Source organism: Pteropus vampyrus, unplaced genomic scaffold, assembly GCF_000151845.1.
Source record: "Pteropus vampyrus isolate Shadow unplaced genomic scaffold, Pvam_2.0 Scaffold183, whole genome shotgun sequence".
In the NCBI taxonomy this organism is placed as follows: Eukaryota; Metazoa; Chordata; class Mammalia; order Chiroptera; family Pteropodidae; genus Pteropus; species Pteropus vampyrus.
In genome coordinates, this window is record NW_011888964.1 from 971,967 (window position 1) to 981,561 (window position 9,595).

Below are 9,595 nucleotides of genomic sequence, written 5' to 3' on the forward strand. Positions count from 1 at the left end.
CGTCCTCGCCACAAGCCAGGGAATTCACTTTTCTTCAGCTGGTTTGATCAGCATCCTGCCTAACGTAACTGCTGTGCTCCCTGCTTTGAACAGCACCTCTCCCCGAGCTGCAAGTATCGACTCAAATCATTAGGCTCATCTGCAACCAGTCCAGGAACAAGCCTGTTCTGACCCAGACTAGCAGAGCAGTTAGAGAAAAATCATTCAAAAGCTTTGATGACTACTTCACCATATCTACAGCTAATCACACTGTGGCCCCCCGTGTCAATAACTGTACCTCCACAGTGCCTTTAAAAAGTATAAAGAAGCTCTCTGTAGAGGCAAACTATCCTGATCAAAACTCAATAAACATGATAGCACAGAGGGGAACACATAGTTGCCAGGAAAAGGATTCACTAGAGAAGTTACAAGTAAGTTTTTATTATATTTGATATCTTCTACTGCCCATGGCAGTAAAGTAGATGTTCAACAAATACTTATTTCACTAAGTTTAATGTATCTTGCTCTATGCATTTAACCTTAAGCTTCAGGTTTCTGGTCTGTAAAGTGGGACCAACAGCCACTGTGCATTGCTTCAAAAGCTTATATTAAATGAGATAATTCACGTTTCCTTGTAAAATCTCAGACATCGTGCAAACATATCTGCCTTCTCTGAAAGCAATAACCCCAAAATGTAGCAAATTAATTACTTTTTATTGGTTGAAAATGAAAGGAAGGTCAAAACAGTGACTTGAGTATATTGCCAAGAACACGAGAGATTGTTTTTTAAAAAAAAAAAAAAACTGTTTGCCATGAGAAAAAGCATTAACCTATGGCAATCTCATTTTATTGTCTGCCTTTCATGCTCTATTCCAAGCTTGGGATAGTTAGTTTTCTGAGGAAGCAGATGGATGCTGGTGAATATGTGACCCTGCCCACGACAATTCACAGCTTTATGGTGCTTTAAATCATCCCAATGATAAAAATCAAAAACAAAGTTTTGGAGCTTGTCAAAATTAGTCTAATTAAAGCAGCAAATGTGCTAGCTAGCAAATGTGTCTCTGCAACGATAACTCAGGCACTGGCTGCAAGGCATGCTGGGATCTTGTTGACAAGGGTTGGTGGGAAGAAGGATAAAGAGGGTGTCCGGTGGTCCAAAATGTACTGGTCAGGGGCACAGTGGACTCAGGGACACAGTGGACCTAACTGTAAGGCTCAAGAAAGTCCAAGCTTGTGGGGGCAGCAGGTGGGAGACAATAGGCAGTTCCTCTGCCTAGAGGCCCCTAGCTGCTTGTCTTAGCATTGGATACAAAGCGGGGGTCGGGAACTGTCCACGGTGCTGAGAACACAGGCTTGAATCAGAGTCTCGGAAGCCAAGAAACTAGCAGGCTCACGGGGAAGACAAAGGCATAAGGAGAGCATTTTGACACAATAATATGAAGATATTATATGAAATTATCAACCTCTACTCTGTGCCAGACAGTGTGATAGGCATTGTTTCATTGTCTGACACTATAAAATAAACATTTGTCTTTACCACGACCCTTCCTATACTGGCCCCAGCTTACACCACTTAGCTCTCTGAAATTGTATTTATGGAGCAATCACCACATGCCGGGCATGTTGCTAAGAATTCTGTATAAATTAGCTCATGGGCCACATGAGTACAGGGGGCTCCCAGAAGCCACGTTTTACCACCTGGCCTGACCTTCCTGGCAACAGATTCCTGGAATGAAGACTTTTCTCAAAGTGGATAACGAGGATGCTTTTCCTGGGACTTTGGATCTGAGCCTGTTATTTTTGCTTTGCTCTGCTTGTCCTGTGAACAGAGGAGATAAGAACTAGGAGGTCATTTGTAGCCCTGAGGACTGAGAAGCAGGTAAATCAGTCTGCAGTGGGCATTATTCAATCAACATGCAGAGAGAGGCAGAAATGAAGGATGGAAAACTTTTAGATTTTTACAGTTCTACAAACTCTGGTTCTTTCTATATTCTTCTTTAAAATCCATTATATACCCCCTGAAACTTAAGGACAAAAATTCCTACTCAGTAAACTGTTAAAATAAGTCTCCTTTCTTGCAACCAAGGGTCCCAATTTGCATCGCCCAAAGATATCTAGGTTGTAAGCCAGGATTTGAAGCTGTCCCTCAGAGAGAAGAAAGGCTGGGCCCCTGCCTGCCGCACACTGTAACTGCTTACACTCTGTCTCTGATACTCTCCCTGCACACCTTACACCACGCTCCATCATGCTCCAAATGGCAATCATTTGAACCCTCCCTACGGTCTATTACCTGCCATTGCAGATGCTAAACCCTCTGCCTAACCTTCCCTCCCCTTCCCTTCTTGGACTGGGTCACTTGTGCTTACCATACAAAACTCGGCTCAAACATGGGTCTCAGACCTCCCACTCAGGTCCCCATGCCAGTACACCTGGCTTTCCCTGTATGTCAGGCTGCTGCCAGGTTGTGTCTCCCCGCCCCCTTCTTGTGTGCACAGTATTCTGACTGTTAACTTGTCAGTCTCCCCCTGATGCAGTGGGGGGAAACTAATCAAAATCAGAACATGCAAACTGTTTATTTTGAAAAATCGCACACCATTGCGGGACAAGGGGACTGGGAAGAATTCCAGAGATTGGCTGGAAATGCCGTGTTGGCCGCTGGGTAAACTGCCCCTGTCTGGTGCGCCTGCATCTCCCTTTGCCCTGCTACGGCTCACTCTCCACACAGCAGGCAGGAAGATGCAAACCACACCGACATTATTTAGCCTAAAACCCTTCCACAGCTTTCCATTTTCTCCAGGATAAAATCCAGAATCTAGCAAATTGAAATCCAGCCCACAGACAACGAAACCACCATGAGGTCCATGTGCATCTCCGTCACCTCATCTTGTGTCACTTGCCCTCGCTCGCTGTTTCAGAAACATTTCCTTCCTTCTGGTCCAGCTCGCTAAGCTTGTACTTGCCTTAGAGCCACTGCATTGTTCTCCCCCTCGACGCGCATTGTCGAATTGCTAAATCTCGTCTCGGATAGTGCCTCTTTAAAACATCCACCCTGGGACGTGGTTCCATAGTGTAGCGGCGAGCACGTCTGCTTTACACGCAGAAAGCCCTGGGTTCACGCCCCAGTGGAGCCACGGTCCATGGTCCACGGCCACACCACCCTGAACAAGCCCGATGTCTGATCTTGGAAGCTAAGCAGGGTCGGGCCTGGTTAGTACGTGGATGGGAGACCACCTAGGAAGACCAGGTGCTGTAGGCATAAAAAATAATAAATAATTTTTAAAAAATTTTTTAAATAAAATGAAATATCCACCCTGGCCCCTCGGTGCCTGAACCTCCTCCCCACCTCTCCCAATTATTTTGAGGATGTGTTGGTTTGCACTTAGAAAGAAGGGAGAAGTCTGTAGTGGACTATTAAATAGAAGTACCACTCTCAAGTTCACCTCTTGATATCTGGATCTATGTACTCTATGGAAGAGATAGGACCATGTAATTGTCTCTGATTCAAAAAACGTATTTCATCCTATAACATAAACCCAGCCTTTTAAGGTATGGTCTCCTGACTGTAACCATGTCTTGGGGAAGCCATTCCGCATCTCAGTTAGATCAGACGCTTCTGTTACTGACGAAGGCAGAAGTGCTGCCTCGTCAGTCCATGGGCATGAGGCCCTTATGGCACCCGCTTCGCTGTGAAATGTGTTCCTTGATCAGAAATAATGCCTGCAGAACGTCATGGTGGTGGCTACAGATCTACACCTAGAATGTGCATCTATTCCAGTGAAGATGGATCTCCGTCCCCTTCACAATGGAAGAGTCCAGTGTAATCATACCACTTGGTGGCGGGCTGGTCCCTCAGGAAATGGTGCAGTACCCTGCAGGGACTTATTGTTGCTCTCGCATTTGGAAAATAAGGCACTTAGCGGCAGCAGTAGCGCGATCAGTCTGGGTCATGCTGGGTCCATACGGCTGAGCCCGCAGACTGAGGAAGAGGAGGCGATGCAGCGGGAGCTGCTGTTAAAGGCGTCGGAGCCCCTCTGAACGTGGCCAAGCTCGGTCTCGCATGTCAGTCCCAGTAGATGATGGATGGCTGCTGTGTGCCCAACCCATGGCTAGGTGGATCGGGAACACTCCATTTATTACAGGAAGCTCAGCCCACATGGTCCCCAGATGTCTCATGGTTAGGCATTCAGTCTCTGCCAAGGCCCAGGAGCAAAGTAAAATCTATTTTTCAAGTGGATAAACACGATTTGCAGAAGAGGGAATCAATTTGCTCCAAAGTCTTAGAGGTCTGCTCTGTGATCCTCCTGTGGACGCTGTCCAGAGGCCTCATGCAGTCTGCCTGTCTCCACAGACACTTTCAGCATCATGGGACCTGCTGGATCATGACATCCAGGTGGTGGGGATGCTTCTGCCGAACTTGCAGCAAAGCCTACTCTTGCTCTGGTCCCCAGATGAAACTTGTAGCTTTCAGATGACCCTGTGTGTGAGCCAAAGCAGCACACTCGAACACGTTATAAAATGCCAAAATGACCTCATGCCTTGTGTCGCTGTTTTCATGGTAGGTAGTATGAGATCCAGCAACGTGCCTTTTACCTTGGAGGGGCTCTCTCTACATTCCCAAGACCATTAAACACCCAGAAACTTCTCTGAGGTGGAAGGCCCTCAATGTTTGTGGGATTTACCTTCTACCCTTAATTCACTTATATCTGTCTAAAGCATCAAAACCACTTGCTACTTCTAGCTAACCAGATCCAGTCAGCACGTCATCGATGTGCTAAACCAGAATTATGTTTTGTGAAATGTCCAGATCGTCCAGAGCTCTGTGTATCGTATTATTTATGATGGAGCATTGTTGGCGCCGCCAGGCAAAAGCAAGCTGCTTCCGGTGGTCCCTGCAAATGTGTATGGAGAGTCAGGCTACATAGCAAGTCCAAGAGGTCGCACTGACTTGCTCCAGAATAAATACTACATCGGGTACAGGAACTGCAATTAGAGCGCAAGCTGACTGAGTTCATGATCGTCCAGTCATTCTCCGATAGCCATCTGACGTCCGTATTGGTCACACTGGGAAGTTAAACGGGACAGCGAGAGATGTCACCACCTCTGTACCTTTTAAGATTCTGATGGTAATACTAACCCCTGAAGTCCCCCCGCCCCGGGGTACAGAATTACTCTGGCTTATGATCTTGGTAGGAAGTCCCAAGGATCTCTACTTAGCCCTTCCTACTGGAAAGCCCCTCTCCCCTTGGGTCAGAAATCCCACACAGGAGATCCCCAGGTCTCCCTGACTGGAGAACGGGGCAAACGGCCACCACATGGGGCCCTGACTTAGCTGGGCTCCCAGTCAGCTGGGTGAGAGTTAATACTTCTTCTACCTCCTGACCACTATGAACCCCCACTTTGACTGGTGATCCACAGTGGCATTTTCGGTCCTCATAAATTAGTGTCAATTCAGAGCTAATATCTAGTCATCCCCAGGAGGTCTGGGCATTTCCTTTTCCCAGCACATAATCGCTTCGGCAAACAATGCATGCACATCCTCTGAGGAAAGGCTGGAGGAAGCACAGCATGCACTTGAGGCAATAAGCCCCACAGACACAGACGGACACTTCCCGACTTAAGACTTTGCGATGAGACCGACTTGGGGTCAGACCCCCGCATCTGCAACCTTATTAATTTTGTGGCCAAGTCAAGTAATAAAACTGTTCTGTACCTCTGTTTCCTCATTCTAGAATAGGGCGTGCTGACAGCATCATAAATCAAGCACCTACCACAAGCCAACCACTGTCGAAGACAAGCCAGCCATGGCCTCTAACCTCCAAGAGTTCAGTAACACAGAGACTAGCAAACTTATAATTACGATAATGTCTGTGGCACAGGCAGATGCGGCCACTGCATGCCTGTGGGGGTCACGGATGGCTTCTTTGTAATCTTGCACTGCGATCTTGTTCCACATTGATCTCTCGGACCGAAATCAATCGCTAACTCAAGCTTTCGATAATCACTGCGCAATGCTATTATAGCAGCTATTTTAGGGATAAATGATCAACCCAGAGTCTCGCCCACATGTCCTTTCTTTTGTGCCTCCCACACAGGGCTCTGGGCAGCAAAGTGTTGGGTTCCCTTTCCTTCTGCATGCCCCACACATCCTCCTGACCTTAGCTTCTGTCACAAACCACATAACTAAGGTGGACTGGAGCCTGTGACACGGAGACCTCGGAGCCAATGTCCATCAAGAGTTAGGAGAGAACAGGCAGTTGGCAGGACCAGAGCAGGGGAAATCGTGCCAGCCGTGGGGATGACCACGGGAGGGAGCGGGGAGTCTTTAACAAGGGCCACGTATAGCGTTTAGGGGTCTCAGTGAATGGGAAGTTGCTGTGACAGGAATGTACTACGTCCAGGGACACTAGGCCTTGGAAAAGGTCAGGGATACCTGTCCCTTCCCTCAAGGAATGGGACATCTGGAACTGGAGAAAGCAAATGCATGCCCTGCACTATTTCCGCTGTGCTGTCCATCTCTGCAGGCCTAGTGGGGACACAAAGCCCATGGGAGTCACCTCTGCACGCAGCAGGGTAGGGGCCGTGTTCAGGGGCAGGCCGCCCACCCGGCAGACACCCTCTTAGCCATTCGAACCTATCTGGGGCCGTGATTCGGAGCACGGTTTCACTGTCAGACGGCCATGTCTTAGAATCCCAACATTCCCCCAAATATACCTGACGAGGACCCTTAATACATTAGCATCCTGTGAAACCTAAGCTCCCAGGAAAAGCCTTGAGGAACATGACTTTTGGGCATTTCCACGCAGTTTAGTGCTTGATAGACATGAACCAGTATTGACCCCTAATGACTTCAATGAATCAAGCGTGGACTCAGGAGGACCCACTTGAAAGAAAAAGAAACATAAATGTAACATGAGCTGCCCCTGGCTTATCTCCCTTACCTTGTGCACATGACGATCGCCCTGCCCACAATCTCCCCCACAACCCCTTCCCGAGCCCACTGTCCACCCCAAGTTCTACTCATCTTTCAAAGCTCATCCCAAACATCCCCTGTGGGAGCACCCCGTGCCCTCCAGCGGTTACCTGCTTGCCCCCTGCCTTCCCAGGGCACCCTGAGCAAGCCTCCAGGTGGCGCTCTGCACAACGGGACTGTCTTTCACAGGAAAACCTAAGATGCTCCATAGTCTCAGCGTGATGCTCCCCATGTGAAACTTGCTGGAGAAGAATGGCCGATATGAAGGGCCCCAGACAATCCTGACACCCAGAAGGTGCTGCATGGAACCCCCACACCCCTGCTCCATTCTCGATCGCCTCACACGCACCTTCAGTCCCTTCTTAGAATCACCAGTGTGGTTTTCCTAAAACATATCCACCCACGACCCTTCTCTGGTAAAAGCCCTTCCACCTTTCTTCGTCCGGAAGGTGGAAGCTCAGATTCCCTGGCCCGGCGTTTTGAGGTCCTTCACAGTCCCCAGCCCCGACAAGGGGCTTTGCTCCAGGCGGCGCAAGGTAAATTGCATTAGCTCCTCGACGCAGTCCCTTCTCTCAAACTTCCCCGTCCTTGGGTCTGTGGTTCCCTCGCCTCGGTTCCTCCCGACCACCCTAACCCACCTTCTCTCCCTTCCAAGCTCAGCCGGCTGGTCTGCCCTCCACCGAACCCCTCCCCTGGGCTCCCACAATGCTGTGCGTGCCCCCGCTCAGCTCCGACGACGACGCCGTCCCACCTCAGTCCTCTAGGACAGTGCGAGCTCCTCAGGGGCGTGGACGTTACCCTGGTCATCCCTGCATCCGGGCACCCAGCCCCTGCTTGGTCATCGCGCATGCGCAGTCAATCAGCAGACGCCGGATGGATGGATGCGTGGGAGAATGAATGAGTGATAACAGCTGGTGCCTTTCTCCGAACTGACGGATCACCAGTTCCCTTTCGTTGACCTAAAAACGAGAAGGTTCTTGCGTAGTAGCAAAACACACTCAGACTTAAGGTAGAGGAGCCTCAGAATTATGATGGGCAAGATCTAGGTTCAGATCATAGTTGTGTCTTTTGCTCCCTGGGTGACCTCTGACATATTATTAAGCTTCTCAGAAGCAGATATAGGTAGGCTAAGATCATTTTTAAAACAAAATGATCCAGAAATATAACCAGGAAAAGGACAATAATAATGCTTAATTCACCTTGGTCCCCTCATCATAGCAAATACAGGGCCCCGGTACATATTTGTTAAATGAATTAATGAATAAATTAATTAATATGCAAACAAAAATAGATTCCTCCAAGCCTGGGGGTAAACATGCAAAGGCAAGACTTAAATGTTCGCTTGGTCTTGTGGAGAGAGGGTTTGCTAAAGAGCTCTGAGTCTGTATCAACTTAACCTTTCCCCAGAGAAGCGGAAACAGGAGAAGCCAAAACACTATTTACAGAAGGAGCCGATTCTGCTCTGTCTCGTACCTTTGTTTCAAACTCAAAACCAACTGAGGATTTCGCTGCCCCAACCTCAGAGCACAGGCTGTGACTGTCAGGAGCTGGCCCTGGTATTATTAGCATTTTAATAAAAGTGGAATCAAGCAGGATCACAGTCTCTGTGTTTTCCAGTGGGGATGAGCTAGCAGAGCCAGTCGTCTGTCCAGGTCTGCAGGTGCCTTCGGGTGTCGGGGTGACAATGCAGACCAGGTCATGGGAGCCCACACTCTGAGGTCAGGCAGTCACTCCAGAATGCTCCTTGCATTTGACACTGAGACAACCACAGTGTCCTAAGAGGCGGCTGAATGTATTTGGCTAAACCAGTGGGTGGGGTATAAGACAGACCAGGAGCCCGGAGTCTGAAGGAGGTGGGCTGGAACCCCAGCCTGGCTGACAGACGACGGCAAGCTGCTCAGCCTCGCTGGGCCTTGGCTTCCTTATTTGTAAAATGGGAATAGTAAAATCTGTGTCTCCTAGGGTTGTTGTTAAAATATGATAGTTAAGTAGGAAAATACATGTAAAGCGGTGGCCCCAGCCACTGCCACCAGCCAATCGCCAGCGCATGAGCACGCCGGCCCAGAAGCAAGCCCAGACACCACGCGGCTCGGGCAGGGGTTAGTGCCATACGGACATCTGGGATGTGCCAGACCACCCTGGCCGTGGCACAGGCCTGAGTGTTTTCACAGCAGGCCCTGGCGGTGCAAACCAACGGCTCGTAAATGCCAGGGCTGGAGCAGAGCGACGTGAAGCTCTGTCCGAGAGCATGTGAGACGCCTGGCCCGTCCGAAATGGCCCGGCACGTCTTTGTGCTGCGTGGAGGGTGCAGCAGCCTCACGAAGGTGCCGGGCTCACCCGGATGTGAACTCCGCCAGGGGAAGCCAGGGACGAGGGTTCGCCAAGGCTGGGCCACCACCGGGACCTTCCAGGGTTCAGCGGAGGGATGATGGCCCCTGAGTGCACCCTGTCAGGGGACAATGGGGACTGGGAAGTCCTTTTGAAGTGGAAATGTGATTTCTCCACATCTAATCCCTACTTAATGCTCCACGGGCCATTTATCGATTTTTGTTTTAAGGACTAGGAAGCACACAAATGTTTCTGGGATACTCCAGGCAATCAGTAAAGGCTCCTTGAGTTGAATTACAATAGAATGTATAATTTTAT

At 49.3% G+C, this 9,595-nt stretch overlaps 1 pseudogene; it reads left to right on the top strand.

The window, feature by feature from the left end:
• The first annotated feature begins 3,119 nt into the window (after window positions 1-3,119).
• On the top strand, window positions 3,120-3,235 carry LOC111746322 (annotated as a pseudogene).
• Window positions 3,236-9,595: the final 6,360 nt, after the last annotated feature.